The following is a 24,637-nucleotide window of genomic DNA, read 5'->3' as shown; positions in this document are numbered from 1 at the left end:
TGCAATTATGCCTGGTGTAGCAGAATAGCAGAATACGAGAAAATGAGCAAAGGTGATTTGAAGGCAGCATGTACCTCACGAGGATTGGACGTCGGTCGCAAAAATCGTGAAGATTTAATTAGTGATCTAGTGGAGTATGATATCCGAGCAGATCAGAACTCGGGGGAAATTGAACATGAAGAAGTTCCCGCTACCCACATTTCCAGTGGCTCAGAGGCGGCCTCACAGGATGGGCATACAGAGACTGACACTGGAAGATCACCAAATGTTATCGTCACACCACCGCCTGAACGCGCCAGCACCGGAGTGCCTGTAATCAGCCCTGAAACGCCTCATGGAGACAGATCTGGAGGCATACCTGCGGTTCCTTGAATGCCAGGCTGACAAAGAAACTGCGGAATGCCAGGCTGAGAGGGAGGAACGCCAAGCTGACAGAAGCGGTGCAGAGGGAGGCTGATCGTCGGCACGAGCTGGAGATGGCAAGGCTTCAGCAGCGACCGGGTCAGAACCTCGGGGCCCTAGATCACAGGGACGCCACTCTTTCCGTGGGCGCAGCCAAGTTTCCAGTGATGGAAAAGGAGAGTGACATTGACACCTACTTATTGTCGTTTGAAAAAACGTGCCGTCAGTACCATGTGCCCCAAACACAATGGGCTCGGTACCTGACACCAGGGCTACAAGGCAAGGCCCTGGACGCGTTTGTTGAATTGCCAGAGAGGCAAGATGATGATTTTGAAGTTTTAAAAGATGCCATCATCCGGAAGTACCAGATGACCCAGGAAGTGTACCGCAAGCGGTTCAGGTTCATGCAGAAGGGACCTAGGGACTCTTACACGGATGTGGCAAGTCGCCTACGCACCACATTCCGACAGTGGACTAAGGGACTGAAAGCTGATTCCTATCTATCTTTGGAAGATCTCATGATACGAGATCAACTCTTGCACATTTGCCCACCAGACGTCAGACAGTTCGTCTAGGAGAAGGAGCCAGCATCTACTAAAGCTGCAGCAGATCTGGCAGATACCTTCGTTCACACGCGGGTGCCTGACCCTCGCAAGGCTCCTCCAAACAGCTGAAAAGGGGGGAAATCGTCCCTAGCAACCTCTCCTACTTCGGCGAGTCAAGCTTCCCCTCCGCCCACACCTGCAGCTCCCGGGGCCAAGCCATTCCTGCCTGACACCCACAGATGTTTCACCTGTGGGAAAGCCAGACATCTCAGGACGCAGTGTCCTGAGCAGAAGCAGACGACATCATCTGCCCAGCCGGCCAGCAACTCTTCTTCTGTGCTGTTCGTTCCCAGGAAGATGCGGGTAACCCCCGCTAACTTGCAGCCCATTACCATGGGCAACCGGTCTGCAACTGGTTTCCAGGACACCGGGGCAGAAGTCACCTTGATCCGGCTAGAGCTGATTGAGCCAAGGAATCTCATCCCAGGAAAGTTCCTTACCCTCACAGGAGTTGGGGGGACCCGTTCACGCATACCCTGTGCAAAGGTATTCCTAGATTGGGGTGCGGGGAGGGGGATGAGAGAGGTGGGGGTCTCAGATGAACTGCCCACACCTGTTTTGTTGGGTGCTGACCTAGGCACTCCTGTTTCGTATTATGCCCCTGCCGAGAAGACCCGGAAGGGACCCCTGGAACTCTCTGGACAAGCCAAGGTACTGTGGACAGATATTGGGGTAATGTCTGGGCCACCGGTGGATGGACAGAGGGAGGGGGCTGGGGTGGGGCTACAGGATTCTCCATTAGCTGGAGAACAAGAAGAAATCCCCTTGCCTGGGGAGGTATCTAACTCATGTGTCATTGATATTATGAACGTGACTGTTGATAATCGTTGTGATGACATTAGGGGTGATATTAGTAATGTCAGTAACATTGATAGTAAAGTCAGGAATGTCATCAATAATGTCAGTAACATTGATAGTGAAGTCAGTAATGTCGTTGATAATGTCAGTATTGTTGATGGTATGGTTGGTAGTGCTAACAATGATTGTGATATTCATGATGAGACAAATGATGTATTTTCACTGTTGGGGGTCACCCACAGTGCTGTGACGGGGGCAGAGGTATAGTCTCTGGGGGATGAGCAAGGGGAGGGTCTGGAAAGGCCTGTTCCTTGCCCGGGCCCAAAAGATTGTGCCTTGATAAGTGCCCAGCCGTTGGCCTTGCATAGGACTAGGCCGCCGGCTGGGACTTGTAGTTCCACGCCTCAGGCAGCACTGAAAAGCGATTCCCAAAGGAACTTCAGAAGTCCGCTAGCTGTGAGTTGCCCTGCTAAGAAGGGTACACAACAGCTCGCTGGGACTTGTAGTTCCACGCTTCAGGCAGCCCTGAAAATCAATTCTCAAAGGAGCTTCAGAGGTGAGCTAGCTGGGACTTGTAGTTCCACGAGTAAGGCAGCTCTGGACAGCCATTTATATGGAGATTTCAGTCCAGGGCTAGGTGTGAACTCCCCTACTGGGAAGAGTCAACACAGGCCTGACAGGACTACTGGCCTAGTCACTGGGGGCTGGGAGCCTGGGAGCCTGTTATGTGATCTCATGTGTCCTGGTGTGTCAACAGGCAGACAGACAGATGTCATAGGCAGGGGCAGCATGCCTGAATTACGAGTGCAAGGGGGGTTGATGCTTGGATTACAGAGAGAGGGCTGCAGGGCCCATATCCAATCACCTTTCCTTGCCACTCTGGTTCCGAAGCTGCTGGAAATGCCTTTGATAGATGGTGTCTGGATCCAGAAGGTGCAGGCTGACTGGGCCACAGAGACCAAGGGAATGGCACAGTCAGGAATCCAGGGGTCAGCTAGAGTCTGGGCATCCCCGGTTGTCGCGGTCTTCAAGCAGGATCCGATGACCCGGCTTTTTGAGGATCTTGGAAATCTGAGCGCCAGCCCTGTGGTTGTGGCTTGCCCCATGCCCAGGGGCCATGAGGTAATGGAGCATCCAGAAGGTGCCTGCTGTTTTGCCATCATGGACCTCAGCAAGGAGCATGGGCCACCATCTCTAACCCAGCAAGCTCAGGATGAGCCAGCCTTCCCTACCCCATGTGGCTTGCCTGAATCCACGGGAAAGCTAGTTGGGGTTGAGAACGCGCCGACCGCCTCTCCAGCGGTCAGGAATGGCCCGCAATGCAGAGTGGAACCGTGTGCAGTTGCCCACTTTAGGAGCCTTGCGGTGTTCGGCCCTGTCTGGGAAGAGCAACCTGGGCCCCTGTCACTAGTCAGGAACCAACCGCTCGTGCCTAGTCTGACCATGGAGAAGCGTAACTGTCAGAGGGGCATGTCAGTGGTTCAGTTTGGGAACACACCGGTAGGAAGGGACCCCCAGAGGTCTGGGCATGGGGAGACTGAGGCAGTTGTGGCCTGGTCTGCTCCCTAGGCCAAAAAGCAGGTTACGTCAGTCGTGGGTGCAGTTGGCTACGGTAAGCCGCCTGGATGCGACGATCATGGCTCAGCTGGACCTGTGACTGACCTAGCAGACAGGAAACTGGAGGAACTGGTGTCCTGGATGCTAGCAGGTAACGAGGACTGTCCATCCTGGATGAAGGTACCTGTGGACACCACTGGGAGGCGAGGTCCAGAATTTGCCTCTCCGGTTCCGGTGCACACAGGCGCTACTACCTTCAGGCCAGATGTGATCCTAAGCCTGAGGAAGAAGATAGGAGAGGGAAATCTCCTTCTCTACCTCGACAAGAAGCTACATATTAATATTTTAGCAAATGACACCCCTGAGCTGAAGTGTTTTGTGAACAGGTGGGCACCCCGGCAGTTGCCACGGTATTCGGATAGCCACAGCTAGAGATGAGCGAATTATTCAAAAATTTGATTCGGCTGATTCGGCGAATTCGCAGAATAAATTCGATTCGAGTCGAATATATTCGCTGCGAATTTAACTTATAAAAAGGGTGTTTCTAGGCTTCAGAGAGCCTTTATATTAGTGCAGAACACTGTACCTTTAATTTAAATGCCCTTGGAGTCTGCTGGGGAAGAGAAATAATACTGTCAGTCAGTATGACATGCAGATGAGTGCCGTCGATCTTAGAATCACCGCACACTTCACTCATTTGGGCAGTCACGGGGCCAAAACCAGAGTGTGGAGCCACAGTGTGGCGGTGGAGGCAGCAGCAATGGGAGGCCATACAGCACCCTATGAAAAAATGGAACCCACCAGCAGTGTGAGGAGACCTGAAAGTGGCACATGGCAGAGTGTGGCGATGGAGACAGCAGCAATGGGAGGCCGTACAGGGACCCATGACACACTCTGGACCTGGCAGCAGCATGAGGAGGCGGTACAGGGGCCCATGACAGATTACGAGCCTGGCAGCAGCATGAGGAGTCGGTACGGGGGCCCATGGCAGATTACGGGCCTGGCAGCAGCAATGGGAGGCCCGTAATCTGCCAGCACCCTATGACAAAATGGAACCCACCAGCAGTGTGAGGAGACCTGAAAGTGGCACATGGCAGAGTGTGGCGATGGAGACAGCAGCAATGGGAGGCCGTACAGGGACCCATGACACACTCTGGACCTGGCAGCAGCAAGAGGAGGCGTTACAGGGGCCCATGGCAGAGTGGCGAAGTGTAAGCAGCTTAAATTGAAGGCCATACAGAGGCCTATGTTAAAAATAATAACATGTTTGGGGCATGATTCATGGCGGATTTAGTCAGTTGTGTCAGGAACTGGTGGTTTGAAATCCAGACTAATCCACGCCTGATTCATTTTCACAAACGTGAGTCTCTCCACACTTTGGGTGGACAGTCGTGTCCTCCGCGGAGTTACAATACCTCCTGCCGCACTAAACACGCGCTCCGATGCCACGCTACTGGCCGGGCATTACAGCCTTTCAAGGGCAAATTCAGCTAGTTGGGGCCAAAGGTCAAGTTTCGTTGCCCAGTAGTCAAGGGGATTGTCTACCTCGGTTGGCAGGGTGCTGTCCAAGTAGGCCCGAGCCTGTTGTTTGAGGTCCTGCTCCAGGTCCACCTGATGCTGCTGCTGCTGCGGCTGGTTAGTAGTTTCCTCACTGCGCTGGTGAAGAAAGCTACTCATCATCGACTGCAGACTGAGGCAGCCGCTGCTGGTGGAGCTGCCACTGCTCCTACCACCCCACCCCTCCCCTGCTGCCATGGCAGCGGAACGCGAGCGCACAGGGCCCACAGTGTCTGAGGATGGACGTTGGCGCAGAAAGGCAGAGACCAACTGACTACATAGGTGGTTTTTATAGTACGTTATTTTGGCCTCCCTCTCAGCAGGTGTGAAAAAGGCCACCATTTTGGAACGGTAGCGAGGGTCCAACAAGGTGGACAGCCAAAAGTCATCCCTCTGTCTGATGGTTATTATTCGGCTGTCGCTACGCAAGCAACCGAGCATGCTATGGGCCATTTGTGCCAAGGAATGCGAGGGACTCCCTGCCTCCATCTCCACAGCATACTGCCACGGTGCGTCTGGGTCCTCTGTCTCCTCCTCCTCCTCTACCAGATGCTCCTGCTCCTCCACTCCTGTCCGCTGAGTGGAAAAACCACCCATTTCACTCAATAATTCCTGAGCACCAATGTCCTCCTCTACCTCCTCCTCTTCTTCCTGTCCTGCCCCCACAGGGGTCATGTGGCGTTGAGATCTGTGCGCCACGTCTACCGCACCCTGACCAGCCATTGTTAACAGCATTTGTTCCAGGACGTGCAACAGAGGAATGACGTCGTTCATCCCATAGTCCTGCCGACTCACGAATAGCGTGGCCTCCTCAAAGGGCCTGAGCAAGCGGCAGGAGTCACGCATGAGCTGCCAATGGCTGACATCTAAGTTACACAGGGAGTACCTTTATCCGCTTGTAACATCAGGAAATCGGTGATGGCCTTTCGCTGTTCGTAAAGGCGGTCTAACTTATGTAGGGTTGAATTCCACCTTGTTGCAACGTCACATATCAGGCGATGCTGTGGAATTCCGTTCTGCCGCTGCAGCTCAAGGAGGGTGTGCTTTGTGGTGTAGGAATGGCTGAAATGCATGCAAAGTTTACGTGACATTTTAAGGATGTCTTGCAGTGGGATGGTGGATTTTAGGAACCGCTTGACAACCAGATTGAACACGTGAGCCATGCATGGCGCATGGCACAACCTTCCTTGACGCAGAGCAGACACCATGCTCTTTCCGTTGTCGGTCAACATGGTTCCGATTTTCAGTTTGCGCGGAGACAGCCATCTGTCGATTTCTCTGTTCATTACACTCAGAAGTTCCTCCCCTGTGTGACTACGTTCGCCAAGGCATACCAGGTGCAGCACAGCGTGACACCGTTGCGCCCTGCACATGTGATATGCCGGTCGGGTAATGGGACTTGGCACGGGGGTGGCGGCTGAGGACACGGCGGAAGAAGAGGTGGTAGAGGCGGACATCTTTGCTGGACCAAGGACGTGCAAACGTAGAGGCAAAAGCGGCGTGACCTGTCCAAGTTGCTGGTGCGGCTGTGCCGGCACCACGTTCACCCAGTGGGCCGTAAATGACATGTACTGTCCCTGACCGTAGTTACAGCTTCACACGTCGGCGCTGCCGTGCACTTTGGCAGAGACCAACATGCTCAAAGACTGGCCCACCATCTCTTCTACATGTGAATGCAGGGCTGGCACTGCCTTTTTGGCGAAGAAATGCCGGCTTGGCACTCTCCACCGCGGCTCGGCACAAGCCATCATTTCTCGGAAAGGTGCCGAGTCCACCACTTGGAAAGGGAGGGACTGCAGCACCAGCAACTTGGACAGGAGGACGTTCAGCTTCTGCACCGTCGGGTGCGTGCTCGCAAACTGTTGTCTCTTGGAAACGGACTCCAAGAAAGACTGCTGACGGAATCCGTGAAGAGGAGTAGCAGGAGAAGGAGCATCTGAACGAGCGGAAGATGCCAACGAGCGACAACTCCCCTCAGCAGAGGTGTTGGAGCCTTGACTGGCTGATAGAGGGCGATTGACGTCGGGTGACGGAGCAAGTAACGGAGCGGGTGATGGAGCAAAGGCTGGGGCAGGCAGAACCGCCGTATCTTTATCACGGTTTTCCCAGGCCACCGAATGGTGACGCTGCATATGCTGACGCAACGCTGTAGTCCCAACATGGGCCCCCTGGCCACGCTTGACTTTCTGGCCACATAGTCGACATACGGCTACGTTTACTTCCTCGGGCGGCTTGACGAAAAATTGCCACACCGCCGAGTAGGAAACTTTGCCCCCGCTACTCCTCACTGGCTGACTGCTACTTCCTCCGTGCACACCGGCACCACTACTGGCCGTGGTGGTAGGCTGCAGTGGAGCTGGTGTTCTACTCCGTGGCCGTTTGCCTCCACTGACACTGCTGCGACCCTGCTGCCTCCTGGGCAACCCACCGACTGTTTTGCTCGCCGCCAAGCTGCCACCCTCTTCTCCTGATGATGCGGAAGCAATAGCCTGATGACGACGAGGCTGCCAAGTGCGATCAGCCTCATCATCATCAATTAGGGTCTCCGCCTCACTACTAGCACCCTCGGCTGCGTGTGGGTCAGGAGACAGACCTGTCTCTAGACCGGCTACCGAGCCACTCTCCTCGCCAGTACTTCTTCGCCTGGCTGCTGAAGAGGCGGATGTCTCCCCCCGTTCCTGACCGCCCTCTGTTAGCTCTTCCTCACTGTACAGTGGGGCTGAGCCCACAGCATGCGATACTTCGCTTGGTGAGGGAACACCAAAGGACAGGGGCAGGTAGAGGACACGTGATTTCAGTGGGCTTGGTCCCAGGCCATGCCAACTAACGGTTGTGTCTGACGTACCCACCGACCGTTGGCTGTAGGTGTCAGAGGTGACCTGGGAAGAGGAAGACTACCGAGCCAACCAATCGATGACGGCAGGGTTGTCGGTGGAGACACGACCGCTGGATGACACTGGGAGCACTGGCCTCTGGCTGCGACTAGTGCTGCCTCGACCCCTTCCTCTGCTGCCACGTCTGCTTGCTCCTGAAACATTGCCTCCTCTGCCACTCCTCTGCGTGTTGTCTGACATACTCTTTAATTCAACGATTCTGTGTCCCTGAGTAACAATTCTGTGTCCCTGAGTAACGATTCTGTGTCCCTGAGTAACAATTCTGTGTCCCTGAGTAACAATTCTGTGTCCCTGAGTAACAATTCTGTGTCCCTCAGTAACGATTCTGTGTCCCTGAGTAACAATTCTGTGTCCCTGAGTAACAATTCTGTGTCCGTGAGTAACGATTCTGTGTCCCTCAGTAACAATTCTGTGTCCCTCAGTAATGATTCTGTGTCCCTGAGTAACAATTCTGTGTCCCTGAGTAACGATTCTGTGTCCCTCAGTAACGATTCTGTGTCCCTGAGTAACGATTCTGTGTCCCTGAGTAACGATTCTGTGTCCCTGAGTAACGATTCTGTGTCCCTCAGTAACGATTCTGTGTCCCTCAGTAACAATTCTGTGTCCCTGAGTAACAATTCTGTGTTCCTCAGTAACAATTCTGTGTCCCTGAGTAACGATTCTGTGTCCCTGAGTAACGATTCTGTGTCCCTGAGTAACAATTCTGTGTCCCTGAGTAACGATTCTGTGTCCCTGAGTAACGATTCTGTGTCCCTGAGTAACGATTCTGTGTCCCTCAGTAACAATTCTGTGTCCCTGAGTAACAATTCTGTGTCCCTGAGTAACAATTCTGTGTCCCTGAGTAACGATTCTGTGTCCCTCAGTAACAATTCTGTGTCCCTGAGTAACGATTCTGTGTCCCTGAGTAACGATTCTATGTCCCTGAGTAACAATTCTGTGTCTGTCCCTGAGTAATAATTCTGTGTCTGTCCCTGAGTAACAATTCTGTGTCCCTGAGTAACAATTCTGTGTCCCTGAGTAACGATTCTGTGTCCCTCAGTAACGATTCTGTGTCCCTGAGTAACGATTCTGTGTCCCTGAGTAACAATTCTGTGTCCCTGAGTAACGATTCTGTGTCCCTCAGTAACGATTCTGTGTCCCTGAGTAACGATTCTGTGTCCCTGAGTAATGATTCTGTGTCCCTGAGTAACGATTCTGTGTCCCTGAGTAACAATTCTCTGTCCCTGAGTAACGATTCTGTGTCCCTGAGTAACGATTCTGTGTCCCTCAGTAACGATTCTGTGTCCCTGAGTAACGATTCTGTGTCCCTGAGTAACGATTCTGTGTCCCTGAGTAACGATTCTGTGTCCCTGAGTAACGATTCTGTGTCCCTGGTTAACGATTCTGTGTCCCTGAGTAACGATTCTGTGTCCCTGAGTAACGATTCTGTGTCCCTCAGTAACGATTCTGTGTCCCTCAGTAACGAATCTGTGTCCCTGAGTAACGATTCTGTGTCCCTGAGTAACGATTCTGTGTCCCTGAGTAACGATTCTGTGTCCCTGAGTAACGATTCTGTGTCCCTGAGTAACGATTCTGTGTCCCTCAGTAACAATTCTGTGTCCCTGAGTAACGATTCTGTCTCCCTGAGTAACAATTCTGTGTCCCTGAGTAACGATTCTGTGTCCCTCAGTAACGATTCTGTGTCCCTGAGTAACGATTCTGTGTCCCTGAGTAACAATTCTGTGTCTGTCCCTGAGTAACAATTCTGTGTCCCTGAGTAACAATTCTGTGTCCCTGAGTAACAATTCTGTGTCCCTCAGTAACGATTCTGTGTCCCTGAGTAACGATTCTGTGTCCCTGAGTAACAATTCTGTGTCCCTGAGTAACAATTCTGTGTCCCTCAGTAACGATTCTGTGTCCTTCAGTAACGATTCTGTGTCCCTGAGTAACGATTCTGTGTCCCTGAGTAACGATTCTGTGTCCCTGAGTAACGATTCTGTGTCCCTCAGTAACGATTCTGTGTCCCTCAGTAACGATTCTGTGTCCCTGAGTAACGATTCTGTGTCCCTGAGTAACAATTCTGTGTCCCTGAGTAACAATTCTGTGTCCCTGAGTAACGATTCTGTGTCCCTCAGTAACGATTCTGTGTCCCTGAGTAACGATTCTGTGTCCCTCAGTAACAATTCTGTGTCCCTGAGTAACAATTCTGTGTCCCTGAGTAACAATTCTGTGTCCCTGAGTAACGATTCTGTGTCCCTCAGTAACAATTCTGTGTCCCTGAGTAACAATTCTGTGTCTGTCCCTGAGTAACTATTCTGTGTCTGTCCCTGAGTAACAATTCTGCGTCCCTGAGTAACAATTCTGTGTCCCTGAGTAACAATTCTGTGTCCCTGAGTAACGATATTGTGTCCCTCAGTAACAATTCTGTGTCCCTGAGTAACAATTCTGTGTCCCTGAGTAACGATTCTGTGTCCCTGAATAACAATTCTGTGTCCCTGAGTAACGATTCTGTGTCCCTCAGTAACAATTCTGTGTCCCTGAGTAACGATTCTGTGTCCCTGAGTAACAATTCTGTGTCCCTGAGTAACGATTCTGTGTCCCTAAGTAATGATTCTGTGTCCCTAAGTAACGATTCTGAGGCCCTAAAGTCTCTGTGGCCCTAACTCTGTCCCTAATACACAGAGGTCTGTCTCTCTTGAATGACCGGAGGCTAATGGAGAATTCTAAGATGGCCGCGATTTATAGCTCCACCATTACACAGTGCTGGCTGGCTGGCTGCCAATTGGCTAATGCGATCACATGTCATGAATGAATGCATTATGGGTCAGCGCGCCTTGTCTGCGCGCCTTCCCAGAGATCCCCGCTCCGTCGCCACACATGTCGCCGCCATTTTTGGGAAAATTTGATTCGTGCATCCGAAGTTTGCTAATTTTCGGATTCGGCGCGAATCGAATATTTCCTAATCTTCGAAACGAATTCCACTTCGTCATGTTCGATTCGCTCATCTCTAGCCACAGCCGACTGGTACCCACCCGTGACCACTCACTTGGTCGGCCCAGCAGTGTTGCTGGGGAGAACGGCTTCCTTTTCAGATGGAATTCGGTTCTCCCGCAGTGCAGCGGTACCAGGATGACCCAAGAGGAACCTCTGGACAGAGGTCGGTTGCGTCAGGAGGGGACTTGTAATCCCCTCCCTGGCAACTACCTGAGGGGGAGGTGTAGCAAACTTGCTCATCAGAGTTGGACGCGGAGTTCCCCTTTTTTATTAGAAGTATTCCTCAATCCTTTATTCTCTTTCCCCCTCCCTTCCTGAGAGGCACAGTGACACATGGCGGGCTGGTATGGGTCAACAGCAGGTTAAGGCATCCTTAGTTCAGTGCCGAGTAGTCTGCGAAAGTGTAGCCTTCCTCACCTAAGTCATGATAAGGCCAGTGTTCCTCAGAGAATTGGGAAGCACTGACCCCAGAACCTGTGTAGGCTCACACATCATAAAACAGATAAGGCAGCTTCTCCCAGGAATTGAAAGAGATTATAACCTCATAAAACCTAACAGTTAAAGGTGACAGAATGAAATGAACATTCCTCAAGTCAGGTTTTCCTCTATGTTTCATGTCATGGATTATGACAGATGTTGGTTCTAATTCAGAGTTCGCCGACTGACCCCTCCCAAAACAGCGTGTTGGCCAGTATTCAGAGCCACCCCTCCCACCCCCTGCAGGGGGACTTTAAAAGACAGGCTGGCAAGCCTAAAGATTTAAGCAAAAGAGATCTCCTAATTTTAACATCGTAACAGCAGGAGATCAAAGACCCTTTCCGCTCTGCAACTTGGATCTGCTTACCTTAAGGCTTAACATGGCAAGTAACTTAACCTTTTAACTTCTCCCTGTTATCTCTGTGCTGAGCTGTTTTCTATGCATATATATATATATATATATATATATCTTAGTTACATTTTCTTTGTAAATATTTTATTGCACCTGTTTGACTCTTTTAGTAATAAATCTTTCTTTCTGAAAGTGTTAAACTGTTTCTAAGCGCTTACTTGCAATTCACAAATTCCTGCCTTTTGAAGAGACGCTACTGTGTTTGTTTAATCCTCTGCCCAATCGGCCTGCAGTGACCGTATTGGACAGGTGACTTTTCAACCATTACAGTGTATATTTGATAAAGAGAGTTTCCCCTTTCTCTGTACAAGAAGGGGTGGTGGCAGTGAAGGGTTAGTTGCGTAATTAACCCGACCCAGTAACAAGCGCATTCAGGCTGCCGGTGCGTCGATTGTGTTCTATTAGCTGGACAATCGCTGTGCAGGGCGCAGCTGAGTGTGGCATTGTTGCGCACGTCACATCACGGTTTTAGATCGGCCGGTCCTTTGGTCACGAGTTTGGTGAGAAGGTCTGGGGTCTGACGCCGCGGGCGTGACGTATAATTGTTGGTCATGGTCGTGCGATTGTCGCATGTTAAGGGTGGCGATTGGGTGACCGTGACACCTCCCATGCAACCACCTGAGAGGGGAGGTGTGATAATTGTGCGCACAGATATGGACAATGACAACCATAATTTGGATCATACTCTGCAAATGTCATTCTCACTCCAAATCATTCTCTCCCTCTCCTTTTCTTTGAATGGAATGTGGTCTGTGTGTGTGCTGAGTTCAGGAGTGCACAGGGCACAGCTGGATATGCATCATGGTTATAAACCCAATTAGCTGGTTCCAGTATGTCTGTCAGGCTCCTGCCTTGTCCTGGTCGTAAAGCTATAAACCAGTCAGTCACTGGACATGAAAGCATTCCAGAGTGGCAGTAAAACAGACATCCCACTTGAAACCACTTTTTCATACAATTTCATAAATCCCGGCAGGAACAAGGGTACAGTAAAACAAAGCATATATTCAGATAGGTCAGTTTAATACGAGTCACCTGATACCTTACACCCGTAGATAACATCTACCAGAGAGTAAAAAGCGATATATTGTTATCCGTCACAGCCGGATATGTCATATTTGGTGTCTGGACGTTCAGAATATCATTCTGTATAATAACCTGCCAGTGGCTAGGCTGCTGCATGCACCTATGGAAGGTTATTGACCATGGTAAAAACTCGTGAGGGATTTGGGTCACAGCCTGGGTCTCCTCCTAACCCCCCATCCCCAAATGAGGCGATTGGCCCTTGGCTTCAGTAGACACCCCCTGCTGGGACACTAGAAAATCTGTCATGCCTGCAGAGAGAGAGATGAAGAGATTCTCCCTTTTAACATCAGGAACCATCTTTGGGAGAAAAGGTACCCTTTTGTTCGGACACTTGAATGCTGCTTAAACCAGGACTTCTGCAAGTATTCTACCTTCTTAAACTTCTTTCTTTATCTCTCTGTTGTGTTATTGCTCTCTCTATTTATATATATATAGTTGTTACATCTTTTCTGTAAATATTTTTATTGCACCATTTTGACCTTTTTAGTAATAAATCCTATTTTCTGAAAAGTGTTGAACTGTTTCTAAAGCTTTTTAATGCAAACTAAGAATCCCTGTCTCTGAAGAGTGCTACTGTGTGTTTTAAAACCTCTGGATACATCTATCTACGGTTACAGTGTGTATACAGACGCTTATTCAAATATCATAGTGTTACTGCTAAGATTTGTGAGTTTCCTTCTTCTCTGTAAAAAGGTAGTGGTGGCAGTGTGAAGGGTTAATTGCGTAATTAACCTGACCCAGTAACAATCACTCTCAGGCTGTTGGCACCTAGATTGGGGTCCAGTGAGCTGGAAAATCTTTGCGCAGGGTGCAGCTGAGAGTGGCATTGTTACGCAAGTGGCAGCGCGGTTTTAGATTGGCTATTTTTTCCAACTGGTCCGCTCAGCCAAAGTGGGCTCTATTACTATTTCTGATCATTCTCCTGTGACTTTGACCCTTGATCTTCCTGATGTGACCTAAAGGGAAAAGTCTTGGAGACTGAATGAGAACTTACTCGACAGCCAACCTGTTTTAGAGGCTTTCACCCGCTTTCTTGAGTCCTATTTCAAACTCAGCGCATCCAAGGAGGTGTCAGCCCAGGCAATATGGGAAGGCCATAAGGCTGTTATTTGAGTAGAGTTGATTATAGTCTCTACACTTAAACATGATTGGTCTAGAGAGCTATCGGATCTCTTACTTAAGATCAGTACACTTAAACAATCTCATAAATGCCTATCTGCCCCTGCCCCTATGGCTGAATTGGCAAGGCTGAGGTCTGTGGAGCTGAGTGTCTTGATAGGAAAGCATGGGATAATGCCAGATTCTACACCCACTGACTCTATGAATATAGGAACAAGTGTGGCCGTTTATTAGCCAAAGCTTTGATGAAACAGCGGTCCTCTAACCATGTCTATAAACTGGTGGTGCAAGATAAATCCATTCAGACTCTTCTGCCATTGCTCGGGAGTTTTGCTCTTTCTATGCATCATTCTATGCTCTTCCTAACACTACTCCTTTGTTGTCGGAGTCGAAACGCAAGGCTCGCATTCAAGATTACCTAACAGAGGCGGCATTTCCCTGCCTTTCCACTCAGGTGATAGAAGAACTAGAATGCCCAATTTCAGAGGAGTTAGGCAAATTATTGCTGGCCTTCTGTCAGGTAAAAGTCCAGGGACTGATGGCTTTACCAATCAATTTTTTAAAAAATGTGAACGGGTTTTGCTTGGTCCTATGTCCCGCTATTTTAATACAATTACTCTTTCTAATTACTTACCACATGAAGCTCTGCTGGCACACACAGCTGTCCGCTTGAATTCGAGGAAAGACCCAGGGCAGCACAGTGGCTAAATGTTTAGCACATGCTGTTAAGTAGGGTGAAGGGGGACAGTGCCTACCTGATGTTTCCATATATTATAAAGCTATGGCTTAGATTTGTATACTGAACTGGTGCGATAATGCTACAGATAAACTTTGGGTACCTTTAGAAAAAACAAGGGCAGACAGAAATTTGACAGGCGCCTCTTGGATACCTGATTCCTGCCGGGGGCTCTCTGACTGGACCTCGCCACTTACAACTGCGACATTGAAGGTCTGGGATGGGTTGTGGGCTGGTGGGGTCATAATCTCAGACATTTCACCCTTAACTCCCTTGGGTGGTTTCCCCTGGTATGCACCAGAAGACATGCACTTTTTTCGTGCATGGGGGGCAGATGCAGATACTACTTGTTCTAAGTTGGCTCCCACTGGCTCTCTACTTCCCCTGGATCTATAAAGAAGTAATTATGGCTCGTTCCCATTGGACTATAGGAGACACCGGCAGCTCTCAGACTTTCTTGCAAATATTCTCCCTAAATTGAGAGCTAGTTCTACTCTTACTGCATTTGAATCACTTTGTTCCTCACTCCCAAAGTCCAAGAGTCCCGAATTTATAGCCTGCTCATGAGTTCCTCTGTTACTCACCCCCCCCACCCCCAATTTTATTAAAGAATAACTTAAACAAATTATAAGATTTACTCAGACCTCCTCTATATGCTCTAGAGTGCAGGAGTCATGTTAGAAATTTTGGGCTAGGTGATGAAAAACTCCTGCACACCTCACACAAATTTTCCCTGCTACAGATGTGAGATGTTGGTGGGACTGCGATGAAAGGGGTACTTTTCTGCATATCTTGTGGTCATACCCCAAGATTCAGAAATTTTGGAAGTCTATATTCCCTCTTATTCAGAAGACCATACTATGACCAATTAGGCTTACACCCTTCCATTGTCTTTTCCACAAAATTACCTCTTCCTTTAAAACATATAAAACAGTGTGACACCACATTTACTCAATGCTACTAAGTGTCTGATTCCACACTTTTGGAAATGGGTGTCCTGCCCAACCCTTGTTGCCTGAAGGAGGGAGGTGGATCAGATTATGGAGGCTGAACTCTGGGTCCATACAGCACAGAGAAACCTGGAGAAGTTTCATGATGTTTGGTCTGGAAAGATTTATTATTCCCATGAACTGCCAGATGAGTAGGACCTTAGAAACAGGTAGGATTCTTTAGATTTTGCATATGCCCTGCTATGGCTTTAGGAAACGTACTTCAGTTAAAATACTAATGTGCCTAGGTTAATGCCTTTAGGATTTTCTTGAGCTTGGTATTGAGGTTTATGTTGATGTGCACTTGCCCTTCTGATTATTGTGAATGCTTGTTGTTCACGTCTTGTCTACATTTTGTTATTTTATTCAGTTTTTTCTTCTGTTATTTGTAGGTCTATATGCCTCTATTGTAATGCCACAACGTTGGTCTATCATTCTATTGTACTTGTGGGGAGCCTCTTGGTTATTCTAATGAGACCCCACTGAGGTATGTAACTCAGTGCACTCCTGAAATAGTGCCCTTTGGACTCTGGTTTTTTATGTCATGCTTTGGAGCGTTTACACATTGAGGTTATATAACCGCTGTATGATGTTTTGAAGATTTTCAATAAAAAGAGATTATACTAAAATAAAATCATGTCAGCAAGTGGCTATACTAAGATCTACAGCTGGTGATTGTCTGTTCTGTAAAAGTATTCATGGTGGCTTTACAGCTGCCAATCACCTTTGCAGGGCTGTGAAAGCCCCCCTCCAGCTGCTGTGGTTCTTGGGCTCTCCTGTTACTCCAAGGGACCCTGGAACCGTGGTAAGCACCCAGGGCAACTTCCTACAGAGGAGATGGAGGAACATCTATTTCCCCATGTCCTCCATTATGAATAAGCCTGGAAGCGATAATGATGTAATTTCCAATATCAGAGCTGTTAACAGCCAGGGAAGCAGCTAGTCAAGCATGGTCTGTGCTTGGTTAGCCTTGGAGGGCAGGGGAGACATCGGGGTCTAATAGATTCTCCACAAAATGTACACAGTAGTCTCCTTCATAGTATTTCACTGCCTCGTTTAATGTTCTTGACCTAATAATTGTCATGGTCAAATGTTCTTAACCTATTCTTCTCTTAGGATTGTAAGATACGGATTGTTACTTCGCCCAGTGAAAGGCAACAAGGAAACTATTACACACATGTACAAACATTATGTGTTGAGACATTTGCAAAGGTAATTTTTTATACAATTTTCCCTTTTAGTTTCACAAAAAAACAGTACATTAACCATAATTCTATGAAAACCAAAGTTTATTCTTAAACTGTATGTTTGTTGGACCTTCATATTTATAATCATTTAAAATTTGAACACCCTTTGTATTTCAAACAAAAAAAGAAAAAAACAGAACAAAATGAATAGAGAGAGAATAAAGGAAACAGCAAGAAGAAAAAGGGAGGAGGGGGGGGGTGGCAGAGGAAAAAAAGGGGATTTCATCAAGGTAAGTTCCTTGTAAAATATTTAAAGAACTGCTGTTACATTTTCTATACATCCTGTTTCCTCCAAACACACACAGCCAGGGACACAGCATTTCCCGCATTTTTCCACTGGCTCTAAAGAAGAGTCCATAGGTTTCTTTTTGTGTTTTTACTGAGAACAATGAACTTGGTTAGGGAGCAAAAGATATCCCACTAAACTGTAGAACTGTACAACTTGAGGGCTCCTCAACTTCTTGCTGCACTGTACAAGAATGAATGCCCCACAGGATCTCTATGCTGATGGTGACCTGCTCCCCTTCCAAAGTTAAAAGCTACACACAGTCACTACTCCTGTGGCCTGAGCCACTGGATCATTGGTTGCCTCCTTCAGACTCCCACCAGACTCTTCCTAATGAGAGAGATGGAGACTCACACCAATCACATCATAGGACAGCTGGACTCTTCCCCACCAACCTCCTTCTGGCTCTCTCCAGTGAGCTTCCCAGACCCAACTTGATCCCCTGGACTCGATCTTGTGAATAGGCCCCCCAGCTAAGCCTAGCTAGGACTTCAGTGTCTTCCCAATGGTTCTTACCAGTCTTATTCCCCAGGGGCAGAACTGGACTCAGACCCAGAACACTGCACTCTGCTGCTCAGGCCTCTGACTATTTATGGGCTCTCTCGCCACCTACTGGGAGATTGTCTGGAGTCCCATAAATGTTCAGGCTGGCCACTCTGTACCTTCTATGTTCCTATAATCTTCTAGAGGACAGGGGAAGTACCAGAGCAGCAGGATGTGAAACACTGAGCAACTCAAAATAATTAACCTCCCTCTGGTTACAGGGGAGCCAAACTAAAGTTACCTATCAGCCTATTCTACACAGGGGGTTTCTACATCTAATAGAAAATATAACCTCTTTACTTACCATTATTCCTTCATATGGCCATTTTGCATTTCTTTTTAATAAATTAATATGCTGATTACCAATTCGTTTGTATTGGTACATAGTGAATATATTTTTCAGTATTTGTGTTTCTGAAATGTGATTGGTTAGTATGTGTTACAATGATTTCCACTGCCATTCTGACCCCATCAACTATGTGAATAAAATAATTTTATACAATATTTTATGAATGATGCAGTTCCTGCACTCATGTTATTTTACTTCCAAGTTTGTGCTAAATAGGTGTGTGTAAGTCTCTTCTATAGAGGAACACACCTACTTAACCGCATAGAATAGCTATATCTCCTACTTACTACTGGAAAAAAGAGTGGATAAATATTTATGATAAACAAGATTACACTTGTAAACCCTTCATACATAAATGGTTGTCAGAGCTCACAAGGCTGGAATAATAAAATTGCTGCCAAAATTCTTATGAAACGCTGTGTAATTTATTATAACAATGTTGCTTTTTTAGCTTTAAGCAAAAGAGCATTTTGAATAAATTAGCATTCATTTTCCAAAAATGTGGGATTGCTGTATACTATAGAATGTGCGAAGAAACATTCCAGGGATTCAGTGCCCCCTCTGTGTTGCTAAAAAGAAGGCTGAGGGTTCCCATCGATATGCTCCTCTGGCATTTCAGGTTTTCCACCAAGCTGTTGAGCTTGTTGAGTTTGTGCACAACACCAAAGCACTACATTTGAGATCACCTGAGAAGTGACAGCTGACTTATATGACCAAATGCAGTACAGAACTGTCAAGCAGGAGCACAGTCTAACAGGCTAGAGGTCAGGGCAGGAGTACAAGTTACAAATGCTAAATGTCAGGGCAAATAGAGTTTGTTGTCAGGTATAAAGCTGCAGGAGTACTATGCCACAGTGTTGAAGAATGTCTGGCAATTGTCAGAGTTTAATGTATAAAACCAGCCAGTCTAAGCTTTTCACATGCTGCAAGTGGGGTTATTTTAAAACCATGGTCTTTCAGTGATGTGCAGCTATGGGGGGATTGCTACTGTACTCACCTTCTTATACTCCCTCTTCCAGTCTATTAGGTCCATGTTTATCAGAACAGCATGAATAGAACTGACTTACCAACAGGAGGCTAGAAGACCACATTCCCTGACCCAGGTCTGTTCTTCAGGGCCTTGACTCCTTCAGGCAATACTGGAGTTTGTTTCTAATTTTTCTGGAATCCAACATTTTCTTTAGTTCTAATTCTCGATCAGAAACAGTATAAGGAGGGGAAGATTCAGGAAAATATATGTTAAGAATAATTGATTTTAAGTTGGATATGTGGAAGGAATTAGGAATCTTTTAAAAGGCAGGCAGCTTTAGTGAGACTATATTGATCAGAGCCGTGATGGGCCAACAATTCAGGATCCAGACCCAGGGTTTCTTGTGTGTCTGGCATTGGCTCTTTCTACTGAGCCACCTGAAGCTCTTGTAAGCTCCTTTCCTGATCTCTTGGCTAGTCTTTATTGATAACCAGTGTGTCATGGTCAGGGATCAGGCTCGGAGGCCAGTAGCTTTAGCAGTGGAAAGGCTTACACAAAAACTAGCAGGATAAACACACAAGCAGATCACCGTGGCAGGTGCTGCAGACTCACCTAAACACTAGTCAGCCTTCAGCAGAGCTCTTTATGGTGGAGATGGGTTTCGCTGTGGGCCAGTACAAGGTTACAGTCCTCAGGCTCATCCCACCAGGAGGTGAGCAACCTGGGGTATGGTAGCAGATGTAGCAGGTAGGGATCAAGCAGAAGCATTGTCAATAAACAAGCCAAAGATTGGTAATGAGTGGTAATGAAAATACGGATGGCAGCAGGAGCACCAGGAGTAAGATATTGGCTGGAGAAGAGCACAATAATCTGGCAAATAGGAAGTGCAAAGGCATGGCTTAAAAAAGGAAGTTCATGGGAGGAGAAAAGAGTTCAAGGTTCAACAGAAACAAGATGGGAAGTAAGGGATCAGGAAGAGAGCTGTCCAGCATCTCAGGTGGCTCAGCAAGAAGAGTGTACTGCCAGATGCAGCAGAGGTTCTCCTGTGTTCAAATCCAAGTCCTGACATGGTGTCTTACTGAACTTTGAACTCCTTGCTCATCCTCCAAATGTCATATTTAAGCCATGCCTCCAAACTACCTGTTTGCCTGATTATTCTGCAAGTATCTTGCTCTTGTTGCATCTGCTACACAGTGTCCTTATTTACCACTAATCAATTATACCAACTTCAAAACTGACACCTTTTGCTACCAACATCAACTTGATCTTTGACTGCACCTCTGTCTCACCCCCACACTGATACCGCTACTTGTGTCCAGTCTAGTAGCTGAAACAGCAGACAGGTTTGTAGATATAAACAGGCAAGGTTCACCATGTCGCCTCAACACGGAGTACACTGCAGAAGCAACTATGGCCCTATCAGGTAGAAAATTACAGAGATGCAAAACATTGGTGTTACAAAGAAAATAATTTTGAACTGCAAATTGTAGTGAAAAGTCAACAAGAGGGGATCAATGATTTGCAACTACTGGATTTACATTTTTGAGATCGCATTGCTATAGACTCAAGACGCAAGTAAGCCCTAGCTTGGGTTTTTGTGGAACAGCACAATGCAGTCCTATATGATCTTGATACGTTTGTAACTGCAATGAACCATGTGTTTGATGATCCCAACTGCTGGGATACTACCAAAGTTAAAGGATAAGTGCAGAACTGATTTTTGGTTATATATTTTTATATATTTTTGTTTTGCTGAGAGTGGCAGTTGGTGCATAGCTGCTGAGACAGTGAGATATTTCAATATTGCAATTTTCTTAATAATCTTCATAGTATTCACTCTTTAATTTAGTAGGAGGAATTATTTTGGAGTGGCACAGGCACTGTGGAGTGGATAGATATGTTTTGCGTTATTTTGTCCTAGCAGCTTGCAAGATTCATATACTATATAATTTGTAACCGCACTATGTGTGACCCAATACATAACTCTAAGAAATCCCAAACTTCATACAATTAAGGCTCCATGCACACTGGGCGTTTTGATAACACTGGTAACGTTAGCTGTATAAATTCACTTTAAAAACATACATTTTTCAGCTTTTTTTAGCGTTTTTGCTTTAGCGTTTAGCTGCGTTTTGCCTTGATTAGTGGCGTTTCCCCTCATTTGCATTTTTTAGAATTTGTTTACCTAAAAAAAGTTTTGTTTTTAGTCAAAAACTTACAAAAACGCCTGTTTGCAGCGTTTTGCCACAGTGTTCAGCGTTTTTCAGCCTTAGAGTGTTTTTCCAGCTAAAAAACTCTTCCAGAAACCCACTAGTTCTTGGGTTTTTTTCCAGCCAAAAAATGTTCATTACAGTTTATGTGTGCATGGACACATAGGATAACATGCTGGGGGGTTTACTGGCTGTAGAAAAAAATGTCAAAAACCAAAAACATCCAACATCAGTGCCTGACCTCACAAATGCCCTTCTGGAAGAATGATCAAACATTCCCACACTCCTAAACCTTGTGGACAGCCTTCCCAGAAGAGTTGAAGCTGTTATAGCTGCAAAGGGTGGGCCAACTCAATATTGAACCATATGGACTAAGACTGGGGTGCCATTATAGTTCATGTACGTGTAAAGGCAGGAGTCCCAATACTTTTGGCAATATAGTGTATGTGTTGTCAGGAATTAGCTCAGTAGCGGGTTGTGCTTGACCCCCTGGATGAGTCAGAGCAAAGAGTCAAAGAGGCACAGCGTGACAGCAGGATCATGGTGAAACAAATTTTGCTTTATCCAAAGTGCAGATATCCAAAACAGCAAAAAAACACAAACAGAAAATAAAATCTTGCTCCATTGGGCGTCTAACTGAAAACACAAGATCCTAACTACTTGTCTGGATACAGCCTACCACTGCTTAGACATTTGGCATCCATACCGAGTATCTCAGAGTTCACAGACTTAATCTCACCATAGTAGTAAATGGTTGCTCCCCAGTCTGTCCTGCACAGAAAAATGGTTCCAGGATGGAGCATTTCCCCTAAGCAGTGTGGGAGTTTTATAGAACCCTTAAAATGCTACAGCTGAACTCATTAACACCTCAGTGCGACAAATAGGCTCACTACACAGCACAAAAAGAAAAACCGTGTACAGGGTGAATCTGGGACAAATATGTCTCCCATCCTGGACACATCCCTTAGTTCTTCATAGCCTCCTGTCACATACTCCCCTCTTGTTTCAACCCTGGGGTTGGAACACAGGTTGCCAAGCATGTGGGCACTCGGAACAGGACATGCATTCCCCATTCTAACACCGGGGTGGTGTTTTATGATAAAACTAAATTCTTTAAGGGCCCAGAACCACCTATTCACCCTCCTATTGGTCTCTTTGTTTTGTACCATCAACTTTAATGGAGTATGATCTGTTACTAGTTCAAATTGTCTACCCATGAGATAGTACCTGAGAGAATCTAAAGCCCATTTTATTGCTAAACATTCTTTCTCAATGGTGGCATAATTTTCTTCACGGGGATTCAATTTCCGGCTGAGATAAATGATAGGTTGTTCTTACATAGTTACAGGGTTACATAGCTAGTCTGTCTGAAAAAAGATAAAAGTCCATCCAGTTCAGCCAAATAAAAAAGTTATAATCCTATACCCACATTTGATCCAGAGGAAGGCAAAAAAACCCAGCAAAGCTTGTTCCAATTTGCTCCTGAAGGGGAAAAAATTATTTCCTGATCTCCGAAAAAGGCAATCGGATTTTCCCTGGATCAACTTTACCTATAAATGTTAGTATCCAGTTATATTATATGTATCTAGGAAATAATCCAAAACGTTTTTAAAGCAATCCGCTGAGCTGGCCAGAACCATCTTTTGAGGGAGTCTATTTCACATTTTCACAGCTCTTACTGTGAAGAAACCTTTCTGTATTTGGAGATTAAATCTGTTTTCCTCCAGATATAAAGAGTGCCCCCTTATCCTCTGTGATGACCTCAGGGTGAATAACTCTACACCAAGTTCACTATATAAACCACTGATGTATTTATGCATATTGATCATATCCCCCCTTAATCTCCTCTTCTCAAGAGATAATAAATTCAGTTCCTCTAATCTTTCCTCATAGCTGAGCTCCTCAATGCCTCTTATCAGTTTGGTTGCCCTTCTCTGCACTTTATTATTATTATTATTATACAGTATTTATATAGCGCCAAAGGGTTTGCTCAGCGCTGTATAATAGCAAGGGGGACAGAACATGAGACAAGACAGAAACAATATAATACACGAGGGGTTCGAGGGCCCTGCTCTTTCGAGCTTACAATCTAGGAGGGAGGGGAAAGTGGTACAGGAGGAAATGGCTGTGGGGAATGAAGTGGTGGGAGGAGTGGAGGAGGTCAGCTGTTAGGTGAGGCTGGGGTAGGCTTCCTTGAAGAGGTGGGTCTTCAGGGTGCGCCTGAAGGTGATGAGGGTAGGTGACAGTCTGATGGATTGGGGTAGGGAATTCCAGAGGATGGGGGAAGTCCTGGAGAAATCCTGCAATCGGGCGTGGGAGGAGGAGACCAGGGAGCTAGAGAGTAGGAGGTCCTGTGAGGAGCAAAGGGCACAGGTAGGGTAGTATTTGGGTATCAGGTCGGTTATGTAGTTTGGGGCGGCATTGTGAATAGCTTTCTAGGTCAGGGTTAGCAGTTTGAATTTGATGCGCTGGGCAATCGGGAGCCAGTGAAGAGATTGGCAGAGGGGGGTGACGGATGTGGAGCGGTTGGTGAGGTGGATGAGTCTCGCCGCTGAGTTCAGGATCGACTGGAGTGGGGATAGCGTTCGTTTGGGTAGGCCAGTGAGAAGGGAGTTGCAATTGTCCAGGCGTGAGATGATGAGGGAGTGTACGAGTTGTTTAGTAGTGTCTGGGGTGAGGAATGTACGTATCTTGGAGATGTTGCGGAGGTGGAGCCTGCATGATCTTGATAGCAATTGGACGTGGGGTAGGAAGGAGAGGTGTGAGTCCAGGGTGACACCCAGGACTTTGGCATGTGGGGTGGGAGTGATGGTGGCGTTGTTAGTAGTGATGGAAAGGATGGGGGGGGTACGGGGGGGGGGGGAGACCAGGAGCTCTGTTTTGGACAGGTTAAGTTTGAGGAAATGGAGCGACATCCAGTCTGATATGTCGTTCAGGAGGTGGGCGATGCGGGCAGAGAGTGAGGGGGTGAGGTGGGGGGTGGAGAGGTAAATTTGTGTGTCATCGGCATAGAGGTGGTAATTGAAGCCGTGAGAGTGTATTAGTTTGCCAAGGGAGGAGGTGTAGATGGAGAAGAGCAGGGGTCCGAGGACAGAGCCTTGGGGACTTCGACAGAGAGGGGGAGGGAGGGGGAGGTGGCAGTGTTATAGGTGACGCTGAAGGAGCGTTGGGAAAGGTAGGAGGAGAACCAGGAGAGAGCAGCATCCCTGATGCCAAGGGAGTGCAGTTTAGTAAGGAGGAGAGGGTAGTCGACAGTGTTGAAGGCCGCGGAGAGGTCAAGGAGCAGGAGGACAGAATAGTGGCCATTAGCTTTAGCGATTAGTAGGTCGCTGGTGATTTTAAGTAGGGTGGTTTCGGTGGAGTGCAGGGGACGAAAGCCAGACTGTAGAGGGCAAAGGAGGTTGTTATCAGTGAGGTGGGCGCTTAGGCG

The 24,637-nt window shown here is 47.4% G+C and overlaps 1 pseudogene; it reads left to right on the top strand.

The window, feature by feature from the left end:
- Positions 1-569: 569 nt before the first annotated feature.
- On the top strand, positions 570-14,142 carry LOC149451913 (uncharacterized; annotated as a pseudogene).
- Positions 14,143-24,637: the final 10,495 nt, after the last annotated feature.

Source organism: Staurois parvus, unplaced genomic scaffold (genome assembly GCF_062004578.1).
Source record: "Staurois parvus isolate SC_StPar_1 unplaced genomic scaffold, SC_StPar_1.0 ptg000508l, whole genome shotgun sequence".
NCBI lineage: Eukaryota > Metazoa > Chordata > Amphibia > Anura > Ranidae > Staurois > Staurois parvus.
Note: the sequence above shows the minus strand (reverse complement) of the source record. Positions and strands in the feature narration are given on the sequence as shown.